Source organism: Clarias gariepinus, chromosome 4, assembly GCF_024256425.1.
Source record: "Clarias gariepinus isolate MV-2021 ecotype Netherlands chromosome 4, CGAR_prim_01v2, whole genome shotgun sequence".
Classification (NCBI taxonomy): domain Eukaryota; kingdom Metazoa; phylum Chordata; class Actinopteri; order Siluriformes; family Clariidae; genus Clarias; species Clarias gariepinus.
The window spans coordinates 22,860,729-22,888,276 of NC_071103.1; positions in this window are offsets into that span (position 1 = coordinate 22,860,729).

The window sequence follows — 27,548 nt, forward strand, 5'->3', positions numbered from 1 at the left end:
CTGTTTTGATAATAAGCAAGAACTAATTATGAGCTAAATAATGTTATATCAAAATTCATAATGTCTGCATCTATCAGCCTAACTGAGACACATGGACACATGGAAATGAGGTTAGTCACTGATGAGACATGGATCAATTTCACACATTTGTGCCTGGATTTTTCTCCACTACCATTGCTTACATACGTCACTCATTTCTATGTGAGCACCAGATGGTTTTGTTTCTTTCTGCAAATAAACAATCCCCATATTTCTCCTCTCCACCAAAAAAGAAATCATTCAACACAGTCTCTGACATTACAGCTTAATTCCTTGGCAAATAAACTACAGAATACTGGCACCTGCTCCCCTTACAGCCGATGGCCCTATATTTTTGCCTTGATAATTTTAGAAACAGGGCTCTAAAGAGTCAGGGCTCTTTCACACATCTTTAATCTGTGGAAGAAATAAGCCTGGTGCATCAAACCAGCACATTTGCCACATGTGCTTTTTTGAGGACAGACAGACAGCCCAATGGGAGTGACAGAGAGAATACATCACGAACAAACTGCTGTGCTTGGGGAAACTTCTTTAGAAATCCATTCCTTGCTCGCTTATTTTCTTTGTTTTACACTGAATTTACAGTGCATTTGTCATTTTATGGAAAAATGGTGTCCTCTAAATAATTATGCTTTTCATGATACTCATGTGTAACTCAGGTTTTATCATTTTAAGGTCCTACACATCCCATTTTTCATTAAATGTTAATATGATCTTTAGGGTCCTAATGAAAGTTTGTATTATAGGTTAATTAAAAATTCAAAAGGATTGTGTAAAAAAAACACTACTTTTACCTGGTAAAAACTAGTTCTGTTCTCAGCAACCTGTTTCAGTACATGCTAATTTAAATCCTCATGACCTCTGCTGAGCCCACCCCCCCAGTTCTGTGGGGCGTGTCTTCACAACACACGTGGGGTATAGCCACGGGAGTGTAGTCCAGTGCGGGCAATGCTTTGGACTGCATTACCCACAAAGCATTGCCCACAACGCAGTGCTTTGTGGGTAATGCAGTCCAAACTGGAAAACGCTGGAATATAGAGCCCGAGCCTGTTTTCTTCAGTCGTTTTTGGTTTGATTTAAGTACGGAACCTACGCGGAAGTTTGTAATATCGCCTGACAACGCAGAAATTAAAAGAATGGACATGCATCGACTCGATTTGTCTTTCTCATCACTGCATGGGCATGAATTAACGGGCTGTTACGCTGCCGGGAGCAACAACAACATAAAGCGGGAAAAATTACCGAGAGAGATACGGACGCGATGTGTTTACTGATGTGTTTACATGACTTCTTAATCTTCGACAGACATCGTTATAAACCATCTAACGTAACAAAGGTAAGCATAATATAGTTTTCTTACTACCCACACAGTTTGCAACTAGACAATCACCTTAATGCATTGTTTATTATAAACGGGCGATTAGGGATTATATAGAGACGGATGTATATAGAGAAGAAGCCATAACTATGTTGTATGAGAGTATAAGTTAACTTACACTCCGCATTCATCGTGATTATTAGAAAAGGCAATCTGCAAAGAGTCATAGTAAAAGGAATTACACTCACCGAGCCTGGTGAAAATGAAGCAGGAACACGAAGCGTTAGTACAGATCCATTTTTTAGGAGCAGCTTCCTAGTAAAACCTGCGTTATATTGACCCGCGTTTATAAAGCAGTGAAAAATGATTCATGGTGAAAAATGATTATCGCAAACATGAACGCATTTAGGTAAATCGACGGGGACGATAGCTTTAAAAACTAAATTCAGCCACTGCGTCCTCAGTGGCTCAGATACCTAACCCTAACCCTAACCCTAGGTAGGTACCCTAGGTCACTAACCCTAAGTAGTGAATGACGACTGCTGTGTTCACTATTACACCCAACAACTCATTTTGCTCCAGCGGCGAAAAACAATGGCCGACAGCTTCTTCTCACTCGGGGCGGGTCTTTGCTAAAACACCAGGTGGCTCTTTATCATCGTAGAGTGGTTGTGTACGCACTCTCCTAACACACAGTTCAGTCCAAACAGCTTAAAAAAGTGCATGTAGGCCTGTATGACCCCTTTAAAGAACAGTTTGTGTTAAATGGTGAGTTCATTATAATTATTCTTTATTGTTTTATGTCTAAATTTAAGCAGAAGTTTTTCTTACAGCTTAACAAGGAGCAATATGAGAAACATAATTTCTTTTATTTTTAATTGTATCCCTGATTTTTTATTATTTTGGTAATACTCATTAATTTATGAGATTTACCAATGTTTTCTTACTTTTGCTCTTCTCTGAAGTAGGAAAAATTTGGCCAGGACCGATTTTACCTAGATAAGCACAGAAATATAGATTCAAATTTAAGAGGCATGCAAATTTGTCATCCAATAAAATATCGATAGTTATATGATTTTAGGGGATTTGTGGGCTAAAGGATACTATTGGCCAACTAATCCTATTTAAAATTATAAAAATCTTTGGATACATGCATGCATGTATTTTGCTTATATGTGTTGCTCTTAGATGCCTTGGCCATTCAGCACTTATGCAGAAAATGTATTTTTAGAGATTTGATAGATAAATGGATGCTGAGATGTGTTAGATTGCCATGAGAACACATAATTATGAAAACCACTATCCAGTAAACTGTTAAAAAAAAAAAAAATCAATTTTAGAAAACTAACACATGTTAGATGTCATGCCCTGACTCCATGTGCTATCAAACTGCTTTTTAAAAATTTATTTAACTGTGCATCCACCTCTGCTGAAACAGCTTTCACAGCATCATAGGCCTTTTGCCGTTGTAGTTTTTTTAATTTACATACTTATGCTTTGGGATGATCTTTATTTCAAAGTACTTTAATTTCCCTACTGCCATAGTTCTTTTCTTGCCTATCTCTTTTTCAATGACATGCCCTTACATGGTGTTTAGGAGGCATTACCTATGCTAATTACATGCTAACCTATGCTAATAATATGCCTCTGCATATTAAGATCAAGTGGGGTTCACCATTCAGCTCACCTGGGTAAGAGCAAATTGGGATGGTAAAGAATGTTTGTTACATCGACATTGACTTCTCTTGTTTTTTTTAACAGAAAATTAAGTAAAAATGTAAGAAAAATGTAAGAGAATATTGCTGCATTAGACACATTGTACCATATTTTCTGTTTTCTGTTTTTTCTGACCTCACAATGCATTACTGTAAAGCAAATCAGACTGATAACTATTGCTACAGTAACATACCCTAGTACAGTAATAATTAGGAAATAAAGTTATAGAGGCCAGATTGAGGTGGTTTGGACATGTTCATAGGAGAGATGGTGAATATATGGGTAGAAGGATGCTGAGGTTGGAACTGCCAGGCAGGAGGTCTAGAGGAAGATCAAAGAGGCGATTTATGGATACAGTGAGAGAGGACATGAAGTTAGTTGGTGTAAGAAAAGAGGATAGGGTTAGATGGAGGCAGATGATTCGCTGTGGTGATCCCTGAAAGGAAAAAAGCTGAAAGACAAAGAAGAAGTACAGTAATAATTAGAAATTAGATTTATTGGGAGATTTAAAAAAAATGCAGTTACCATCTGCAAAATATTCACTCATAACCAGTAACTTATCATACTTTAAATAATATAGCATTAAATGCTATATTTTGACTTGTATAGCATTTAATGCAATTAAATTACAGACTTATTGACTTGCTGGTGTAAAACTGTAAAGCATATGTACATCATGGTTTGTGCAACATAACTGCAGTTCCCAAATTCTGCAAATAGATGTCAATTAACATGCTAAGGGTAGCACAATGTATCTACCAGAAATTTCTTGTGTTTCATCTAATTTGTGAAGAAAAAGGCCCAACGGGTATGATATAATCAAATAAATTATCTATGTACTGTAGTTTACATTTACATGGGTAAACGTTTGTGGATACCTCACCATCTCACCCACATATGCTAACATTACGTTTTATATTAAATTGCCACTTAGCTGTTATAATAAACCCCACCCTTTTGGTAAATCTCCACTAGATTTTAAACATAGCTCTGGGTTTTTTTTTTTTATTCTTTTCCCTAATTTTTCTTCCTAATTTAATTATATACATTTCCACCCCATCACTAGAGGGCTCCCACATTAAGGCTACAACCACTAATTAGCAAGGGAGGGCCAAACACTATCACATGTTTTCTCTGAATCATGTGATGCAAGCCGACCACATCTTTGCTTATGCACCATAAGGAGCTGCGTAATACATTTGGAGGATGGTGCTATCCGCTCCTTTTGCTTGCTTGAAGCCACAAACACCCATGATTGGCTGTAGAGCTGCCTCCCATCCCATCCCACTGAGAGAGCTCAGCCTAACAGCTCTCCCCAGGCCCTCAGATGAGAGGGGAATCGAAACAGCGATCTCTGGATGATAGGGCAAGCACCACTATGCAACTCGTGGGGCAGCTGTGAGCTATAGAATTGTTTATTCAGCCACAAGAGCAATAATGAAGTCAGTCACTGATGTCAGGTGAAAAAACCTGGAGCATAGTCAGCTTTTCAAAGTCATTCCAAAATAGCTTAGTGGGGTTAAGGTTAGGGCTCTAAAGCCTTAATGCTCCAAAATATTCAATTTTATTTTATTTTATTTGTATAGTGCTTTACACAACCAAAATAATTATTTAAGTTTGTATGAAATGTAAATGTGTATGAATCAAAATGATAAGATCATCACTGATTAGCAAGCCGAGGACAATGGCGACAGTGGAGTCATCAGGTGTCCACAAATTTTAACTATAAAATAGGGGCATGGTTTACATACAAGGAGCAGATTGAACCAGCAGGTAACAAAACTATGTCTACCTGTGGCAGCACAGGGTGTAAGAAATAAGGGAGAGCAGATCTGTAACCTGAGAGAGAAAGAGCTCAGCTTACAGAGCAACATAAATGTACAGGTGGAAGTGAAATTAAGATTACTGAAAGATGAAAGCAAGATAAAGTGAAAGTCAATGTATCGATATATTCAGAGAGAGATATGTCACATGAAGTCCTCATCCTTTGCAAATCTCACCAAATCCCTTGTTAACATCCATCTAAGCCAGCACAAAGAACTCTTCCAATTCTATCCAGAGCAGCAGGAACAGCTCTGTCCTCTATTATAGCTGGAGAAGAAAGACTGAAAGGTGCTTCAGAGCCTCATGCAGTCCAGGGATGCTCCAGCCAGAGCTGGAACAAGCAGATCAGTGAGACATTTTGTGTGGGCTGACAAAGGTAGCAATACCTGCTTGGCAGGCAGTTCCTGTCCTCCCCTCTCCCCCTCTATCTCCCTGTCAGTAATAAAATAGGGTGGCACTAGCCAGCCTGGGTCATCTGACTCCATAGAAGCACAACTTTGTGATAGTTTAAGGGGGACTGATACACCTCTGTGCAAAAACTTAGCACACAGTGTTTCAGTGGCAAATCCCAAGTTAAAGCCCAAAACAAATTCTGACTGTTACACATCTTCACTTACTGTGCACACTCCTATGTCTAGCTTCCACACTGTTTAGTATCATAGCTCTCTCACCCTTAATGATATTGTATTATACACTAAGTTCATCTCTTATTGCGTGTTTTAATTCCTCCTTTACCAGTGTTTTCTCCATAGGCTATCCCAGGGACAATCTGCTCTTCAGTTCTTAAAGTATGCTCTCTTTGAAGTATGCATTTCTGTTTCTCTGGTTGTGTAATATACCATGTTAATGAATTTAATTTCACATTGCACTTATCCTTCCTCTGCATATTCCTGTATGTAGCTTTCTTGTACCCATTGCAATCTCTTTGGTGCACTAAGTCATAGCTTTTTTGTAATTGATTGCTTACTAAAAGCTTAGTCAGCTAAAAGCTTATGTATATGGGTTCAATAGTGGAATAATGGTTGCCATAAGGTAGCACCAAGCTGAGCCACACAGATCCTTTTAGAGTTCTGGATAGGTTTCTTGGGGCTTGAGTCATAGTGGGTGGCTTGCCTTACTACCCCACTTAACCACTTAAGACCAACTTGCTCAATAGTGAATACATGCTGGATTATCCCAACTTCAAGAATTCCTCAATGGGTTGGCAGTGCTTCTGTGCACTTACCTAAAGAGAGTGCAGCTACCCATTTGCATTTGTAGAAAACCTTTGGGACACTTACTAAAGGTGGCTGCTGATAGAGAAACACTGTGTGTAATAAACCTCATGGTGCTTCATGGATTTGGCTTCCAGGCAAAATGACAGCGTACTGTAAGTCCAGTGACACCAATTGGTGTTACTTTTAGGAGCATTGGTGTCACTTCTGGGGGAAATATTTGGGCATAAGCACCCCCCCTGTTCTTCTTTTTCCATCTGGCTCTCATCCCTGCCCTTCTACAGGACCTGCAAACTGTATTTGGCTTTTCCTTTTCTTTTCCCCTTACCACTGTCTTTTCCCCCTGTGACCTCTCCTCTAATCTAACTAGTTAGACATCTAACTCTAACACTAGCCTTTGCAGACTCAGGATTTATTAAGACAAGAGCTTGAAGATACCATCTTATATGGTGAAGTGGGGTAAGACAGTAAATTGATATCTTCTGATTGACTGAACACACCTAATAAAGGTAATCAGCAGTGAGTAGTGCAGGGATAATTGGAAAACATGCAGGGCTGCAAATCCCAAGGACCAGGGTTGACCAATCCTGTTATAAGAATTCAGTCCATGAAAGTTCAATTCAGTGCAGGGCTTTGGGGAATGCTCGATTGCATGTATGCATGGGGATATTCACAAATGTCCACTTGTTTCTACAACACCAAAAAAAAAAAGAGTCCTCGCCTCACTTATCTACTAATCCTGCAGATGGACTGGCCAGTTTTTGGATTGAGTGATTGCAGGCTGCCTAAGACTGTAGACATTAAGGGAGAGTGATGAGTCCTGGATAATTATAGGATACCGGGGTATTATAGGAGGTATCAACAGCTCGCTGACTGACCTCACTAAAAAGGGGTCACCAGGAGCCTTATGTATCAACCCTGTGTACGCACAAAAACTTTGCTTACGCCAGTTTTCACGCTCACGGTCAGATTTACTAACAGTGAAATTAACGTGGGAATGTGCGTTCTTCTACGTCAACTTTATGTCTGGCGTACGTGTATTTCTTGTGTGTGTTTCTTTTATTTCCGTTGGCGACTCCTAGAGGCAATTATGTTAAATTGCACACTACAAAGTATCGCACTAACACATGTGAAAAACATTGCTATTAATTTATAATTGATAAAATGGGTTAATTGACACAATATTTTTTTACCCATTATGTGATTTAGAACATATAAAAGCATTTGCAAATGTATACAACCCTTAGTCTATGGCAATGGCAGTGTTGGCCTTATTAGAGGACATTGTCAATGGCCGAATCTAAAGGGACGGGTTTTTAGGGATCACAGTGATTTTCTGGCCCACGATGATGACTGGCTTAATAGCCGTTTCAGATTTCCTAGAGCTATACTCTTGGAGCTCTGTGCTGAGTTGGGTCCAAATTTGGAGAGACAGCGAGAAGCCACGCATTAACCGTTCCCTCACAGGTGCTGACAACGCTTGGTTTCCTGGCAACTGTTTTTTTTCAAAGGGAACTGGCAGACCGCTCGGGGTTAAGCCAGTCGTCTTTGAGCCGTTCAATTCTAGCTGTATGGGACGGGATCATCCGCATGTCTAGCAGGTATATAAGGTTTCCATACCATGCAGGTGACCAGCCAAACATTAAAGCTCAATTTGCAGCAATCGCTGGTTTTTCTAATGTAATCGGAGCGATCGACTGCACGCACATTGCTATAAAGGCTCCATCTGAAGATGAATTTGCATACATGAATCGGAAACATTTCCATTTAATAAATGAGCAAATAATATGTGATGCTCAAATGCGCCTAACAAATATTGTGGCAAGGTGGCCTGGGTCAACCCATGATTCATTCATCCTCACAAACAGCATGGTTGGGATAAGGCTCAAAGGTGGCAGGGTGCGCGATGGGTGGCTTCTTGGTGAGTAATGTATTTAAAGATATTATTCCAGCTAAGTTTTTTAAAATTTAAAGTTTTTCTCCAGTCTACCTCCGATAGGAGCACCTCCAATTCACATTCTGTGAAGTTTCTCTTCTTGCTTGCTTTTGCCATTGCTTTTTTGTTTGGTTTTGCCAAAGTGGAGTCATTACCATATTTATCTGGCGGAGGAGGCAGGGAGGGGTTTTGTGCTCGTGCACGTGCGCTCAATTTCACGTTAATTCGGATGTACAAAGAGAATATGTGTGGGATTCCGCGTACGCAGTATATCATACATCAGATTTTTTTACTGCGTACACACATTTACAGCTTTGTCCGTACGCAATGTTTTAGTATGAATTCAACGCAAGTCTTTGTACATGAGGCCCTACAGTAGATCTGGTTCAGTGAACAGAGCAGTGTGAATGGACTTTAAACCAGGAAAAAGTGGTGGTATGTCACCTGATTTTTTTTTTCCCTTTTCTTTTGGAGATCGATTCATTAGACATCAGAGGGATGGGGGAATTTTGTCTCAGGTGGTGCAGAGGGAGAAGTTATTTACAAGAACAGAAAGCTGTCTGTGAGCTATACCAAGCACAGCATTATCAAGTGTCAGCCATCTAAGTTTGAGATGGTCCACAGGACATGTACACATATGTCTATGGAAATTTACTTTCCTTGCAGGGCATAGTCAAATGCAGGCCAGAAAGCTCCCCAGCCTGAGTCAAGCAATGGGGGTATGGTAGTGTAGCAGTGATTGAGTGTCGCCTGCAGACAGAAAGATGTGGGTGAAGCCACAAGATAAGATGCAATGCCTTCTACTTGTTTATATATTTGTGTCTTTTTATGTTGCCAAGCTGAGCCACTCAGAGCCACACATGTGTGTGGATGTGCATGACTTTCTTGGAAAAATAAAAATAAAAAAGGCTTGGTTCTGCAAAATAAATTCTTGAATAAGATTTTAGGCATTTTTTCCATCTACTCATATGTAACTTCTGAGAAGCAGTTTCTTACTGAGAAAAACCTGAGAACTCAAATGTCTTAAATGTGGCTCATTACTATCACACAGATAGTTCATAATTGTCTTGTGTGCGACTCATATTTTTTGTTTCCCAATGCAGTGCATTTGGGTTTTGATATGTCATGAGGAATAAAAAAATATTTTATTTAATAAAATCATAAGAATTAAAATTATTTTTAAAACATAATTATTTATATCTTCTTTGTCTTTCAGCTGTTCCCATTCAGGGGTCACCACAGCGAATCATCTGCCTCCATCTAACCCTATCCTCTGCATCCTCTTCTCTCACACCAACTACTGTAACTTCATGTCCTCACTTCATTTTTCTCCACCTGTTCCCTGCTTTCGCTACAAAGCACAATGTCATCTGCAAACATCATAGTCCATGGAGACTCCTGTCTTACCTCATCTGTCATCCTGTCCATCACCAGAGCAAACAAAAAGGGGCTTAGAGATGATCCTTGATGCAGACCCACCTCCACCTAGAATTATTCTGTCACACCTACGGCACATCTCACCACTGTCTTACAGCTCTCATACATGTCCTGCACCACTCTAACATACTTCTCTGCCACTCCAGACCTTCTCATACAATACCAAAGCTTCTCTATTGGCACCCTAACATACGCTTTCTCTAAATCTACAAAGACACAATGCAACTCCCTGTTACCTTCTCTGTACTTCTCCGCCAGCATCCTCAAAGCAAATACTGCATCTGATGTACTCTTTCTAGGCATAAAACCATATTGCTGCTCACAAATGCTCACCTCTGCCCTTAACCTAGCTTCCACTACTCTTCCATTTTCATATTTAGCTCCAAAGCTTTGGAATAGCCTTCCATACAGTGTTCGGGGCTCAGACACAGTTTCCCACTTTAAAAGTAGACTCAAGACGCATCTCTTTAATCTGGCATACGCGTAACTCATCCCATAACTTCATACTTCAGTACATCTATTCTGAATGGCAACTACGCTAATTCTCTCCATCTGTTCTGTACTTTTCTACCCATCCCGAGGCATCTGGAGATTGTACCAGCTTCAGTCAGCTGAACTGGACTTCATGTTAATTTAAAGAATTTCTGTTATATTGTACTGTACTATCAGCTGCATAACACACATGGTGTTATATCATCTCTATCTGTTATCACCCAAATGAGGATGGGTTCCCTGTTGAGTCTGGTTCCTCTCAAGGTTTCTTCCTATTGCCATCTCAGGGAGTTTTTCCTTGCCACTGTCGCCGTCACCCTTAGCTTGCTCATCAGAGAAATTTCATTCATTCATCTCGTTATTATCTAGACATATTTTTCTCACACATACACAATTTATTATTATTATTATTAATATTTTATTATCATTATTATTATTATTATTATTTTTAATTTCTTTCATCTTTGTGAAGCTGCTTTAAGACAATGACCATTGTTAAAAGCGCTATATAAATAAACTTGAATTGAATTGAATTGAATACTCTTTCCCACAGCTTCATTGTCTGGCTCATTAGCTTTAGACCTCTATAATTGCCACAGCTTTGCACATCTCCCTTGTTCTTAAAAATTGGCATCAATACACTTCTCCTCCATTCCTCTGGAACCTCTCATTCTCCAAGATCTTGTTAAACAAACTAGTCAGAAACTGTCTACTCTTTTCAGTCCTTTCAGTGTCCCACTTCTTCTTAGCTATCCTCTTTCCCTGTATACACTCCTGGACTTCCCCATTCCACCACCAAGTCTCCTTGTCCACTTTCCCCTTACCTGATGATACACCAAGTACCCTCAAACCTGTCTCGCTGATCACACTGGCTGTAGTTGTCCAGTCCACTGAAAGCACCTCCTGACCACACAAAGCCTGTCTCAACTCCTCCCTAAAGACTACACACCTTCTTCCTTTCTCAGCTTCCAACCCTTTGTCCTCTTTACCTTCCTCACCACCAGGGTTGTTTTACACACCACCATTCTGTGTTGTCTGGCTACACTCTCCCCTACCAACACTTTGCAGTCACTGATCTCTTTCAGATTACAACGTCGACACAAGATGTAGTCAACCTGAGTGCTTTTGCCTCCACTCCTATATGTCACCCTATGTTCCTGACTCTTCTGGAAGAAAGTATTTACTACTGCCATTTCCATCCTCTTTGCAAAGTCCACCACCATCTGTCCTTCTACATTCCTGTCTTAAAGACCAAACCTGCCCATCACATTTTCATCACCTCTGTTCCCTTCCCCAACATGTCCATTGAAGTCTGCACCAATCACCACTCTCCCACCTCTGGGGATGCTCTGCATCAATTCATCTAACTCACTCCAGAATTTCTTCTTCTCTTTTAACTCACATCCTACCTGTGCGGCATAACCACTAACAACATTGAACATTATCCCTTCAATTTCCAGCTTCAGACTCATCACCCTATCTGATACTCTCTTCACCTCTAGAACATTCCTTACAAATTCCTCTTTCAGAATAACTCCTACTCCATTTCTTTTCCTATTCACACCATGGTAAAACAATTTGAACCCTGATCCTAAGCTTCTGGCCTTGCTACCTTTCCACCTGGTCTCCTGGACACACAGTATATCCACCTTCCTTCTCTGCATCATATCAACCAACTCTCTTCCCTTCCCTGTCATGGTCCCAACATTCAAAGTCCCTACTATCACTCCTAAACTCTTGCCTTTTCTCCTCTCTCTCTGCTTTCGGACACACCTTCCTCCTCTCCTTCTTCGACCAACAGTAGCCCAATTTCCATCGGCACCCTGTAGGTCAACAACACCAGTGGCAGTCGTTGTTAACCCAGGCCACAACCGATCCGGTATGGGAATTATATTCGTGATTCGCATCATTGATTTGGCAAATGTTTTACGTCGTAGTGTCGTAGTGCCATCTACACTAATGAGTCAATAATAATAATAACTAACTAATGAGTGCTTAGTTTTTTATTTCATACTTCATCTTACTCTTAAAGGGTTAGTACTGTATGTTGAATCTCTGAAATGTGAAATTAATGGAAAATAAATGTGTTAATGGTCATATATTTGTTGTTAGTTGTATATAGTAAACCACTTTTGTGCTGCAGGTAATGCCAGTTGGCTCCACTGACTACCACTGCAAATATATTCCCCACCTGTAGAATTGCAAAAATAAAGTACCAAATGAAGTTTCTCGTTTTTATTCAACCATGTGTTTAATGAGCTATGTATTGCTGTATTTTTTACATATAAATACAGTGTAGATATGTAGCTTGGTAATGACTTAACTTCATTACAAAATTGTTTTGTAATAAATTAGTATTTTATTTTGAAATTTATTTTCTTTATTTAAAAAAGTCTATCCACACAATTATCTTACAGTACACCCTGATTTCTTTGGTTAATCAGAATGGCTGACTTTTTACAAATGTGTACACATTGAATGAATTAATTTTTGAAAAATTAACTGGGAGATGGAAAATTTATTTCACATTCTGAACAAATGTCATTACCAGTAAAGAATTAACAGATATCTGCCACAGATAAAATGAGAAAAAGGACCAAGAAGAAAACAAAGCGAGTGGTGATGGTGGGTTTTACTTTTTCGCACTGAATTTCAAATTATGAGCGTAGTTATTATTGACAAGGAGTAGAATTCAAGTTAAAACCACAGAGTCTGTGGTCCAAAAACATGTAGTATATTTAAGCTGAAAATTACATATCTTATGCTTGTTTTTAAATTTCAAAGGGAATGCAAATACTACTCTTGGTTTTCCATGTCTATTAGCTACCTGAACATCATAAGACATACCTAACACTAGTGAGGTTGAAAGTTTTTTTTGTAATAAAAATCACTCAGCTTGTTATAATATTATTAGGCACACCCTACATTAACCATCAAGTGGTTTGAAACATTAAGTTGATTATATATTAAATATGTGCCTAAATATTAAATATAAGTAAAATATTGTTTAATAGTTAATTAATATTACTGCATGATCAGTTTTGGAAAACTGTAGTTTTACTATGGAGTGTTCAGTATTTACCAGTAGTTGCCAGAACATGTAACTTTAGAGACATCAGTTAATTATATTCTATAAATAAAGACCAATAATGTATGTTTGTGGAAAGGTCATCTTGGTAATTACATATTATTTGCTTTAAGCAGGTTCTTTTCAGATGCATGCCATTTAAGAAACCTTTAAGGAGGACAACAAATCTCAACAAATATGCAGGAGATAGTTCCAAAGTCTCCATCAGCACTACATCATGGTAGTAAGCACTAGCTTACGAGCAAGCTCAGGCCCACCTCTCAATCTTCAAGCAGTTTGGATTGGAGTAGCTGAATTGTGTATAAGTAAATCTAAAATGTTAATACATTTTTGTTATTCCTTTAGATCCTAAACAACTCCCCCTTACATACAGCAAGCCGCCAGAAAAGATTCACTTTAAATTCTTGAAGATTGTCACAATGTTGTGATCTTTGTGTAACTCCTGTATAACTCGTACTTTGGGTTTAGCACTACGATTTTGATTTCCCAAAGTTTGTTGGTGGCTGTTATATTGTGTGAATTGTAAATTAATTACACAATATAATTGTATATTGTATTTAAGTTTATTTTATTTATGTGTTTATTTTTACTTATGGGCTACATCTACAAATTAGTGGTATTAGTAAACTGTAATATTGTTCACCTGCTGTTTTTAATGTTGTGGTGGACAGAGGTCAGTATGGACCTTGGATATCTTGGGTAGTGCTAGTTGTGGCTCCTCATGTATGCTGATAATTGAGGTTTTTTTATATGCTAAATAAAACTAATATTTCTCATTTGTGTATCATGCTTCTCATTTATATATTTCCCTAATCTCATTAAGGTGTTAAATATGGTTAATTTGCTTCTTCTTCAAATGCACCTCTGTTTCTCATGTACAGTACATCTCAGATTTCTTAAGTGTTTCTTAACATTTAAGAATGTTAAGAAGGAGAAACTCTCCTCACAGACGTGAAAAATATATACTCATCGAAAGCAAAATACCTGCTTTTATATAAACTAATGGAAAACAATTTTAGACATCTAATTTTAGACAATGTAATCTGTAATTCGAAAAGTGAATTATAGGCGCGTATATATAACAATAAATGTACAAACGGTGAGCACTGACTACTAAACCTAAACCAGGCACGAGGATTAATAAACCGAGATGCGTCTTTCTTATCCCCATTCCCCGTTTTTATTTTTTTTTATTAAAATACCAAAAAATATTGTTGTGTAAAGAGTGATTAAAACAATGCAGTTTATGCTATCATAGGGAAAATCCCAATTTCTTTCATTCCAGGGATTAAAAATGTCAACTTTAACAATGTCAACTTTAGAATCTAGAATCCAGAAGATTAAATTTACACAAATTTAAAAGAGGCCTGAATCACTGCAAGTCTTTAGAACAGCCTCAGATCCAAGAGGGTCTTAAAGTGGGGAGGGTGCATTTCAGTTTATCTGAATGTATAGGTGAAAACAGCTGATTCACACCTGGGGAGGGTGAATTACAGTATTTGCATTTGAATGTTGTCAGACATTGTAAAGCACATACAGTAACACTAAAAGAACAACAACCCAGGATAAATAGGAATAAGAGGCCCTGATTATACTGCATAAATATTATTTAGTACAACAAAATTTCTCCGCGCTCTGGAAAACTTTATGCGGACTCGAGGCGAGGTCTTATGGGAAAAAAAATAGAAGGAAAGTTACAGTAAAGGAGGGTGGATGGAAAGGAAGGATTGTGCATGTGCAGGTCTGGTTGGCAGGCTGGAGAGCGGTGCACAGCGGACAGAGTGGCAGCGTGGGCCCGCGAGGACAGCAGTGACGCTCCTTGCAGCATTTTCCTCCTTGGCGGCAAGTCACCATAATCCGACAGTTAGCCTGCGGCTGTCCTCATCGCGGCGTTCAAAGGCATACACACTTCTTTGAAGTCCCTGGGGCGCGTTCCATTTGTCCCGCTTGCATGCCGCTCTTCCACGTTGTTGCGCGCACGTAACCCCAAGCTACACTCCCCGCTGTATTTTATATAATTTCTATCTGTTATCATGAGGATGGGTTCCCTGATTGAGTCTGGTTTCTCTCAAGGTTTCTTCATATTGCCATCTCAGGGAGTTTTTCCTTGCCACTGTCGCTGTCACCCTTGGCTTGCTCATCACATACACACATACACACTTTTTGTGAAGCTGCTTCGAGACAATGACTATTGTTAAAAGCGCTATATAAATAAAATTTAATTGCATATTTTATAGCGCGGGGTGGAAGCCCGGGGTCATTATTGATTTGGGCACATGCCCAGGCGCATGCCGTGACAGGCTGAAAAAACAGTTGTCCTCAAAAATGTAAAATGAACTGAAACTCCATGTATACTCACCCTTACAGACGTGAAAAAATATATACTTATAAAAGGTCAAATATCTGCTTTTATATAACCTATCGGAAAGTTTTTCTTTTATTTTTACGATTTAATTTGTATGAAAAGTGGATTTTTGGCGCATCCACTGCTGTCATCACCACAGCTGAAACCAAAGACACACAGTATACTAAGCTGTTTATAAAGCAGTTTTTTTTTGTTTTTTTTCATTTTGTAACCTTTCTCGTGTTTAAATTGTACAGCGTACATTATTTTCTTTTTAAGAATTACTATAAATAAACTACATACAGATGTGGCCATTAAGAATGCGCTGTGTTTTCCCGCGAGATGCCTGGCGTGCGGCGTGCCCCGACTTGCCGCAAGCAACATTCGGAAACTTACATAAATGTTTTGTGCTTCACTGAATATCCACCAGATAGCGCATGGAAGGATTTTATCTAAAAGCAAGACCAAGTACAACAAAGAATTATGTTTAATTACTTAGCCTAAAAAAAGGCTTTTTCCAATGCTGAAGCAAACATGAATTTTATTTTGTTTTACAACAGAGCTTTTATGATAAATGTGTGTATATATTGTAGCGTTTTTCACCGCTAAGCAGGCACTTGGAGAGACGAGTGAGCTCCTTTGCTGCCCAATGCAAATAACTGGGAGTAATTTATTTCGTACCAGCATGTAAACACAAAAACACCACATCCAACCTCCATAAAACACAAATCTAACACACACACACACACCCCTGGCCGAAGCCACTAACCCAAACACCTTTTCCCAACAGGGTGAACACATAACAACCCCTCCCGCAAAGCATGATGGTAACTAATCAAAACCCCGCCCACGCCACAATATTATTTTTATAATGATAAAATGAGATGCCAAAAATCGTGCTTTAAAATTTCGAATACGTTTCTTATATAGTTTTTGTAATGTCTTAACAGGGACAAAACAATAAAAGACTAGGCAATGCCTATGTTTAAATGATCTTGAAATTAAGTTAATTTATTATTTTTAATTAAGTTAAAATCTGATAGTGTTAATTTGTGAATATGCCAACATATCTTATTTAAAACGTAAAAATTTATCGAGAAGACATGAATAAATTATATATATCATATTAAGTAAATATTATTTTATGAACAAAAAGTGCTTCAGGCTTTTCATAATAATAATCATGTTTTTTGCTGTTTGTGTCCAGCATTGAATAATTATTTTATCCATTATTCAACCACGGCTGGAAATAATAGCTGGAATGTGATTGTGAATTTATGACTGAAATAAAACTGTTCGTCTTTTGTAAAGTACTTTCACTTTACAAAAGGCAGCGTTTTTATCATAAAGCTGATAAACGCGTATTGTACAGTATATAAAACACAACAGCGCGCTTAGTTACTGTAATCCCTCTTCTCACCTTTCATGTAGGTCTGCTCGTCTTGTTAAATCGTTTTAAACACCTCAATTCTGCGAATTCCCCCATCAGCGAAACCGCTTTGATAACTTTCACACATATTATGAATGAAAGGTAAGAAGGGGGATTACAGTAACTGGGGGTTCTGTGGGTGTTCACCTCGGAGCATGCTGTCGTGTTGTATTTCGCGAATAGACTGAAACAAAATCATGTTTGCTTCAGCATTGGAAAACAATATTGTATTAGGCTAATTTTAATAAAGATTATTCACTTATGTATTCTTTTTTGTAATTTATCTTTTTGCAAACACGTGCAGGAATCTTTAAATTTGAACAGAAAATAATATTGGGCTGGTAGGCACGTTATTTTTCATATAACTTAAACAGCTGAATGAAGTTAAATATACACAATAAATTAATAATTGCGTTTGCTTTACATTTGAGCACACATGTGTAAATAGCTTTTTCATTGCATATACTACCATATCATATATTTGTATCTAATACTGTTTTATTCATATTTTACATTACATGCATTTTTATTATTTTGTATGCATTTGTATTTAACTTGAAATTGTACTTATAAAATGTTACCTCTGTATCTACAGTATAAGCATATTTAACTACTTCATGAGAAATTTGGTCAGTTTGGCTTTTAGATAAATTTCTTATTTGATATAATTTTATTATTTAATTAATTATCTTATTATAAATATGATTCTTATTCTCTAAATTCTTGTCAAGTATAGTCCTTCAGAGCAAGCACTGTGTCAGAAGATTCTGCGGAATCTCTTCTCACCTTTTATTTACGATAGGTGTGAATGTATCAAACTGTTTGCACTGTTGGCAAATTATGTAGGGGGTTTTAGATGAATTAAGTGTGGACGTCTCTGCCTAAAATAGATTTTAAGAAATGAAAATGATTAATGATAGCAATTAAATCAGACTTGGATTTTATACTTTTGTCTTTATTTACTGTATGCACAGGCATATTATGCTTTCTCTATATTAATTATGTTTCTATAAGTGAAAGTGCGAGCCGCGGGTTTATACACGCCAATGTTTGTGTGTGTGTTTGTGGCGTTATTTTCTCCTTCAACATGCTTCCCACCAACCAACCCTGGCATCCAAACTCAGAAGGCTACGTGTCATAGCCGTTAACTGCTCCTTTGATCTGCTGGTCACGGCGGGGCACCGACTGCTGATCAGTGTAAAGTGGCCTGTACAAGCCAATCCCTTCCCCAAAAATAGTGTGAATGTCTGCAACAAACACTAACCATTAAAATGTTAAGAATTTTATTAAACACAAATATATAAATTAGATTTTATATATCTATCTATCTATCTATCTATCTATATATATATATATATATATATATATATATTTATATATCTATATATATATATATATATATATATATATATACTCATGCTAGGGTACTTTTACTATTTAAGTACTATTTAAAGCTATTTATTTATTTATCTTTTATTTGTTTACTTAATTACTTACTAGTGAATGCTTTAGTAAAGGGCACTAAAACATCGGCAGTATGAATGACAATAAAATATTACAAAATGTGCGAGTTGACACACTTTTAGTATTCATAGCAAAAGCAACCCAACAGTGTGATTAAAGTACCTGAAATAACACAGAATTTTGACCCAGCAGAAACAACCCAACAATGTGTTTATAGAAACTCAGCATTTTTTAGTGTACTACTACTTCTAATGAATGGAGAAAGCCTTTTGATCAAGAAGCCGCACACGCAACTCACTTTGCAAAAGGCAGTGTTTATTATTTAGTGTGTATTTAAAGCACATATCATACAGCTAACATATCATACATTTTTGTATTCTAGGTGTGTTACAAAAATAATTAGAATAATAACAATAATAATAAATTCAGAGCACTACTCTTACTACGACTACTACTACTAATAATAATAATACTGAATGGAGAAAGTGCAGTTAAAGTAGTATCTTAATTGAAGGAGAGAAGAAAATAAAGAATAAATACATAACAGTATTTATAGTTTGAGCTCGACACGTTTATGAGCTCTGTTGCTTGCTGTCAATGGGCGCCTAAAAGAGATAACACATTTTCGGCTTCAGTAGACACACAATACTTCAGACTGAAACACGACTATCCCCTACAGGTAATGAAGGGCCTTTTCAAAGCTTGTCGCAGGATTCCTTTTCTTGAAATGTGCGTTCTTAATGGCCAGGGCCCGGTTTCTCGAAAGCTTCTTATCGCTAAGTAGTTATTAAGTTGTACCTTAACTTCTTTTTTAACGTTTTGGCGCATTTCCCGAAACGTTCTTACGCTAAGTATCTCTTAGGTAAGTCACACGTTCGTAAGGTTGGTCTGGACCAACCTTAACTCATTCTTAGCGTAGTTTCAACTCAAGACACTAGTCGCCGCTACTGAGCAGCGGTCTTTATAAATCAGCGGCGTATGGAAGCACATTATGGCACGTTATCAAAGTCGTATTTATGATGGAATATACTGTAAGCCTGAATTTTATTTTATTTGATCTCAGAACTAATAGAGTGACTTTTAATTACCCTATTTCATAATGTGACTAATGCATTAAAATTGGCGATCACTTTTAATATTAAACAGGTGGCAAACAATTTGGCAGCGATACAGCGTGTTGTGCTAAACTGAAGATGGCGCCGTCCGCGGAGCCGTGTGGTTCATGTAAATTTTGCCTTTAGACAAAACTTCAGCCCTGTTCATATTTTCCCTGAGGTTGCTATTTAAAAACAAAAAAGGTTTCCCCTTCCAAGGCAACAGATTATGGAGCTTCTTGACCTGCTCAGACCTGCGCTTGCCAGGCCAACACTTCGTACTTATGCTTTACGTCCCGATGTCCAGTTGCTCGCTGCTTTTTGTTTAAAATATGTTTCATTGATCATTATCCATTATCCATAACTGTATGGACTTTTCTTTTGACAAATAATTGGATGGACTTTTCTTTTATTTTATGAAATTTTATTTAGTTAAATGAGAAAATAAACTTGGGAGTTTTAAACCCCGCATTAATTCATTTTTCTGAGTGATTGTAATGCGTAATACTGTACACCTATCTCACCTTTGCGGTTTGACTCGCTGTGAGATGCGGTGTTATACCCCTAATCACCTACGTGGTTTCGCACAGTGGCTGTAAGTAGGGTTCATCATGATTCACTGCAAGTTTTTGCGCTGTGATTACGCTTCCATTTCAATTTCCATTACGTTAAGCTTGCAGACCTTGCAGAACTTCGCGAAACGTCGGCGGGCAATCGCGGCAGCTCACTGTGACTAACATCGCATCTCACCGTGAGTCAAAGAGCATACTGTACAGTAGTTGATCAATTGGAATGGTTATTACCGTCGCGCTCACTGCCGCGTAAAAACGTCAGCGGCCAAAATAAATCAGTTGCATTTCAAAGTCATTCGTAAAATGGCCGCCAGGTGGCGCAAAGTGACATTTTCGCTCGTTGCCGTAAATACAACAGTGACCGTTATACAGCGTATCTCTGTATCGGTTTATTGTTATTTAAGTTCTGGATTATTTCAGGTACTTTAAACACATTGTTGGGGTGCTCATGTTGGCTCATATGAGATGTAGTTTACAAATAAACACCTGATTGGGTTATTTTGACCCAACAACTGGTTTATTCATTATTCTTTCCTTTCTCCAAATATCATCCTGCAGAATGTTTGAAATATTACTGTTTATTGTGTTACAGGTGTAGTTTTAAGAGTTGTTTAGGCAGGAATGCGTGTGTATACAGCTCAAAACCTCCATCAGTTATTAAAGATAGCGGCTATTTAGAAAACATGCCCAGTGATTTTTGAGCTTCAGGAAATCTCCCGGTGCTCTGCGCATAACACTCATGTCGGAAAGAATTTATAAACGGTTTCTAAACATGGGCTATTGTTTTTTTACTTATAATATTTGTTAATTTAATTTAAATGAGGTTTGGGCTCAGGACTTCGACTCGGCATCGTGATTCTCCTCTTTAATTTACTCCATAGTTTAAATCAGCGCTCAGCCGCATGCATGGAGTTTTCCAGAGCGCACCGGCAGAAGTAGACTAATGATTATGAACGCGTCGAGAAAACAGCAAGCAGACTGACTCTGACCATTTAAAAAAACGTTTGCGTTCATTTTCTGACGCGCTCAAGTTCACCAAAAACAATACAGAACAGCGCGGATTACAATACTTACAAAATCACAACACTTACAAAATCACAACGTTTTTTCGTTATTGTGAGTGCGCTTAAATAAAAGTTGAGTCTTATAAAGGCATGTAGTCTTATATAGTTTTATTATATAGTTTTTGCACATTAATCTGACACAGTTTTTTCAGCCTGTCACGGCGTGCGCCCAAATCAATATCTCTTCTCGCTCACTAGTTAGGCGGCCTCCCCTTCAGACATGCGAAGCAGCGGGACCGCAGAATTACACATGACTGGTGAGCTATCGTTGCTATCGTTGCCCGGGCTTGCACCCCGCGCTATAAAATACTCGGGGTTTGTTGGGCTACAGTGGATTTTACTACGCGCTGTGTATGCAGCGCGCGTGCAACAACGCGGAAGTGCGGCATGCAAGCAGGGCAAATGGAACGCGCCCCAGGGACTTCAAAGGAGCGAGAGGTGGGAGGGGAGCGGTACGGCCATCCGTGGAGAGCAGAGTCAGCGCAAGCAGACGGATGGCCATTGCACTCACACCGCGTAGTAAAATCCACTGTAACCCAACAAACCCCAATCATCACCAGCCGTGCCTTATTCCGTCATGTCATGTGGGCATTATAAGCTTTGTATTGAAAACTTCTAACTAAAAAGTGGCAGCTGGCACGCCTAAAAATAGACGCAGGTTATTTTTTTAATAGTCTAAATAAAAACCCTCCATTTTAATTTCCTATAGTCTAACCAGCGCTCAACCGCACGCATAGTTTTCCCGAGCGCGAGGAATTTTTTTGTGCTAAATAATGTTTATGCAGTATAAGAATTCCTATTAATCCTGGGTTGTTCTTTTAGTGTCACTATAGTGCTTTACAATGCCAGACAACATTCAAATACAAATTATTCCCCCTCCCCAGGTGTGAATCGGCTGTTCTTACCTATACATTCAGAGGAACTGAAATGCACTTCTCCCCACTTTAAAAACCTCTTGAATCTGAGGCTCTTCTGGAGACTTTCAGTGATTTCAATTTGTGTAATTTTAATCTCCTGGATTCTAGATTCTAAAGTTGACATTGTTACCTTTTTTAATCATTGGAATGGAAGAACTTGTTATTTTCCTTATGATAGCATAAATTGCATTGTTTTTAATCAGTCTATACACAATAATATTCTTTGGTATTTTTTTTTTTAAACAGGTATGGGGGCTATCTTGATTCAATAATCTCCGTGCCTGGTTTAGGTTTAGTATTCAGTGCGCATCTGTTATATTACAACTATCATAACACTCAAATACCTTTTATTGGGGGTTAAGTGACTGATGTGCCTAACATTTTTCAGCTGAGCCTTTGTTTCACTGAAAACGACCGCGACACCCCTCTCTCTCTCACACACACACACACACACACACACAGAGCCGACCAAATCATTAGCACGTCCCTCCCCCAAACGGCACAGACATTTACTTTCTATCCATTTACTTACACCTGAACTGAGTTGTTTGAGTAACATGGGTCGAACCCGTTACAAATCATAACAGTCTACTGCATTTCATTCTTATAATAACGCAAAAACACAAGCGGGGCTGAAAGACCGACATCTGCTGACGCAGTAGAACGTCCTAACACTGTTTTAATTTTATGGTAATTTATTTCAGTTAATAAATCTACTATAAATTTAAAGAACACAAGTAATAAGATGACACAAATCCATACACGCTTTTTTTCTAACTACAAGTGATAAAATCAAAAGGCTCACTGTGTTAACATTTATTGTGCTTAAATTTGATTCTAATAAGATTTGATTTAATTTAAATTTTAGAACAGTGGCAGCTGGAACACCTAAAACAGATGCAGGATTATTTTTTTATAATCTAAATAAAAATGCTTTTTTAAACGTGGGCTATTGTTATTTACATGCAATATTTGTTAATTTAATTTAAATGGGGTTTGGTCTCCGGAATGTTGAGCATCAGGATCCTCTTCTTTACTTTCCTACGTAGAATCAGCGCTTAATCGCACGCATTAAGTTTTGTAAATTCGTTTAATGTTTTATAGTAAATAATGACCCCCGTTGCGGTGTACCTCCGCTCGGAAAACCTTATGAAATACAAGTTTAGGACAATTATGATGATCTGCCACGGCGTGCGCGTGTGATGGGTGTGCGCCCAAATATACTATAACTACTCCCTCACTCTGTAGGCTCCCTGAATAGGCGGCAAAGGGACGGGAGCCGCCTATTTGTGCCGGCTGGCGATAATTAACGTTAATATGATCTCGGGCTTGCTCCGCATTATAAAAGCAAGGCGCGGAGGTTTGTCTGAGGTCTGGGAAGTACGTGATGTAATGGAGAATATAAAAAAAGCATGTCAGTGGGGAGATGTGACGCGGCCCAGGGACTTTAAACAAGGACACTAGAATTCCGCCCTTTGATCTCCGCGCTGAGGACAGCTGTGTGCCCCCATGCCAGTGTGGCACAGCCCCCGGAACTGCACATGCACAACCTTTATCCCATTCTTTCCTTTCTCCCTCCTTCATCACTTTCCTTCCCCATTTTACCTAAATAAATTACCCTTTTCCCGTAAGACCTCGCCTCGTGTCCGTGCTTTATGGTGCCGCCCGTGCAACAAGGGTCGAACCCGTTTACAGATCATAACAGTCTACTGCATTTCATTCTTATAATAACGCACAAACACAAGCGGGGCTGAATGACCAACATCAGCTGACGGAGTAGAACGTCCTGACAATGTTATAATTTTTATGGTCATTTATTTTAGTTAATAAATCTACTATAAATTTAAAGAACACAAGATATAAGACGACACAAAACCCTACACGCGTCTTTTCTAATTACACGTGATAAAATTTAAAGGCTCACTGTGTTAACATTTATTTTGTTTAAATTTGATCCTAATAAGATTTAATTTAATTTAAATTCTACATTTGTATCGTCATTTTAGTTCTGTGATTATAAATTTGTTTAACTACAATGTTTTACTTGATTTTATCCGCTACTACGTGCAGTTCTAAAACTCTGTGTCTCATTAATCCAGCAGAGAATGAACTAAGGCATGAGGCGTCAGCCTGTAGTTATATAGCGCCACTCAACGGTAAAAGCCAGTAAACGCACAAAGCCAAACGGTACCGCAGAGCGCGGCGACGGTAGGACCTACATTCCGATTGATTAACCACTGTAGGTGAAATAGGGGTATTAGGCACAATGAGCCGCCTCGAGTGGCCGCCAAAAGTTCCGCGAAGATCTGCAAGATCCGCGAGCTTCCGCATGCATATTTATATATTTGCAATCTGCATTTACATTTTCTGTTACATGTATAGAATTAGTTTCAGCTGATGGTAGGGTACTTAATGATAATTAGTTTCAGCCAAATCACTCTTGGCTCTTTTGAGAAGGGGTTGAAACATGAATCATTGGCTACTTGTCCGTCAGAGCCTGTCTGATTCATATTTCATCAATGAAATCTTTTATCCAATATTTATTTATTGGATATAAGATTTTTACTAAGCATTACTGCACAGACCAAACTGTTGTCTTCTTGTACTGTTATAAAAATTCTAAATATAAACAGACAAACAAAATACAGCTTTTTTTCTCAGAGGTAAACGAAAAAGTGAAGTTGTTCAGTTTGTCATTGAGTGGTCACACATCACTTCCACATTCCCCCTTTTTTATTACATGATTATTATGTGCGCATAAACAGTGAAATATTCTGCAGGTTTATAAAACACAATAATAAAGCTTTATATCCTTAGAAGGGGTCATTACATTGTTTTAGCGATAATTTCATGGAAGCGAGCTAACTAACGAACTTATACATTTTCTCAAAACGTTATAAAATTAATTAGAGCTTTCATTTTTGTTATAGTACGAAGCCCCTAGATGAACAAAGGAGGAGAAAAAATGGCTAAAGTTTTTGGTTATACTGCAAAACATGACTTTTTTCTTCTGCCTTTTTTTTCTCTTCCTTTGTCCCCATTTAAGATTTTGTAGTAGGTTTTCTCAGTTGAATATATATATATATATATATATCAGAGGTGGGACAAGGTCATTGTTTGGCAAGTCACAAGTAAGTCTCAATTCATTGCCCTGGAGATACCCAGTGGCTTGGCTAGGGGACACTCAAAGGCTAGGCTCACCGGGAAACTAGGGGGGGGGGGCAGGATACACAGAAATTAGAGACACAGGGAGACTAGATACACAGAAAGGCTAGAGACACAAAGGGGCTATGGCTAGAAGCATGACAGTTAGCTTAACATAGATTTTAGCCAAACATGCTCCTAGCCGAACACACACCTAGCTACTTACCTACTCTAGCTAAACACACAAGAAAACAGGTGGACAACAACCACAATACTTACATGCACATTAACCACACCACACTTGACATGACTGAGTCAGCTCCACAAACTTAGATACACACAGAATATTAACAGAAAACATTGCCAACCTGAGAACCCAAGTCAACACAACTTAAATCAAAATATAAACTGAAAAAAAAAAAATGCCCACATAAATGACAGCAGTGTAACTAATAATGCTCGACCCAGTTTCCCAGACTAAACAGCTATTTATAGATGGACTCATGGCTACCTCGGCTCAGGTGTGCACTTGCATCACCTGACCAAGGCGCCTTCTGGGAAACTGAGTCAGCCAACAAAAACTACATAAGACAAACAGCGACATCTAGTGGTGGTCTGTAACACACAACAACTGTCAGTACTGCATGTATTCCCATAATAGTACTTAATTTATTTGTTTCAAAATTTCCTAAAGCTGACCATTAATGCCATCTTTCATGTACATGGTTTATAGTTTAACTATTATTTCTATATGGCAATTAATATATATATATATATATATATATATATATATATATATATATATATATATATATATATAAAATAACAGCAGATTTTTATTCCTAGCATTATTTAGAGTGCTAACATGGGTGCTTCTTAATGAAAAGGCACACTGTCGGATAGAAAGGGTTAACTGAGTTAAGTAGAGTTTGATCAGTCACTAAAATTAGCATAACATGTTGATTCTGTAGCAATGCTGCCGCATCAGCAACCACAGAAGGGATTCTAAAGTGAAGTGTCAGTGGGAATTAGGTGAATGGCTGTGCTTTCAGCTAACACCATCAGGGCAAGACAGGTAGATCCCAGTGGCACTTGCTGTAATCAGACTCAATCTCACAAGGAGTCAGAAACCGAAATTGGTGCTGATGTGGTGTTTGTCAGAGACCCAGCATGGGACAGTATAATCTGTTACTGATAATGTCAGGAATATGCACACATGCACACACACTTTAAGAATCATGTGCAAAAACAGAAAAGACTGACACAAATAATAGACTCTGAAAAAATCCATGTGTACAACTGTTAAAAAACTAACATTCCTCACTTAGTTCTAAAGTGTTGGAGGAAAAAAAACAGCATTGCATTTCCCCTCAAATGCAAATAAGATGTCTAAATGCAGACTATTTATTTAGCACTTCTTTGATAAATTAATCAAATACTTCTCGTTACACAGATGGTTGGGAGCCAATTATTCCCAACCCGACATGCAATTTTAATTTATTTGAATTTACATAGTATGCATGTGGCATTGATATTCTCAGCTCTTAATGTTACTTACTCCTTTGTACCTGCAAGAAGGGTGGTGAGGAGCCCTGAGGTGAGGTCAAGGCCATTGTCACTGTAGCCTATGGAGCAATTTTCACTGGATGGACAGTTAGAGCAGTCAGAGGAGAAATATTACCAGATGGAATTATGAATTACTGTATTCATTAAGTCACTCATAAATAGCTACTGGTCTATTTGTACCACAAACCTACATCTTTGATCCTTGTGTTATGACAGCCAAGTTCTAAGCAGGCTTGCAGTGTTGAGATTGATCATGCCAGTAAAAGCTAGCTTTTTTCAATCTTAAATTAGAAAAATGTGCTAATATACAACCTTGAAACCATTAAGAGCTTTGCTACGTCAAACCATAGACCTTCTATTTTTTTAAATGCAAATATCTTCAGATGTTTCTTTTCCCTTTTTTCTTTTTTTTTTTTTCAAATGTTCTTCTGTGTAACCCAGATTTGACATGGCAATAATTGGGAGCATTCACTGTTAAGCTCTCTCCTTGAATGACTCCTATTTGTGGGTTGCTAATCCTGTTTTTCAACCCGAGATCATTGCTGTGAGTAATGTGTGGGTGTGTGAGGCATTTGGAGACTCCTAATACAATGCTGTGATCTTTCATGTTTTATGTACCATAGATCTGCACAGAGGAATGTGGGTGGCACACTGACATGATTATCATGCTACATGGGAAACAAACATATCATGCATATGGCTACATGTATCATTAGTAATCACTAACTGAACATTTAGATCATGACTATTTTATAATTTTACACATTTTTAAGTCTATTTGTCTCAATTTTCCCAAAACCCAAGTTGAACTAAGGATGGTGTTTGTGGTGGATGTTAAATTTACATTTCAAAATTAAAATTGTATTTGTCACATACACAGTCATACACAG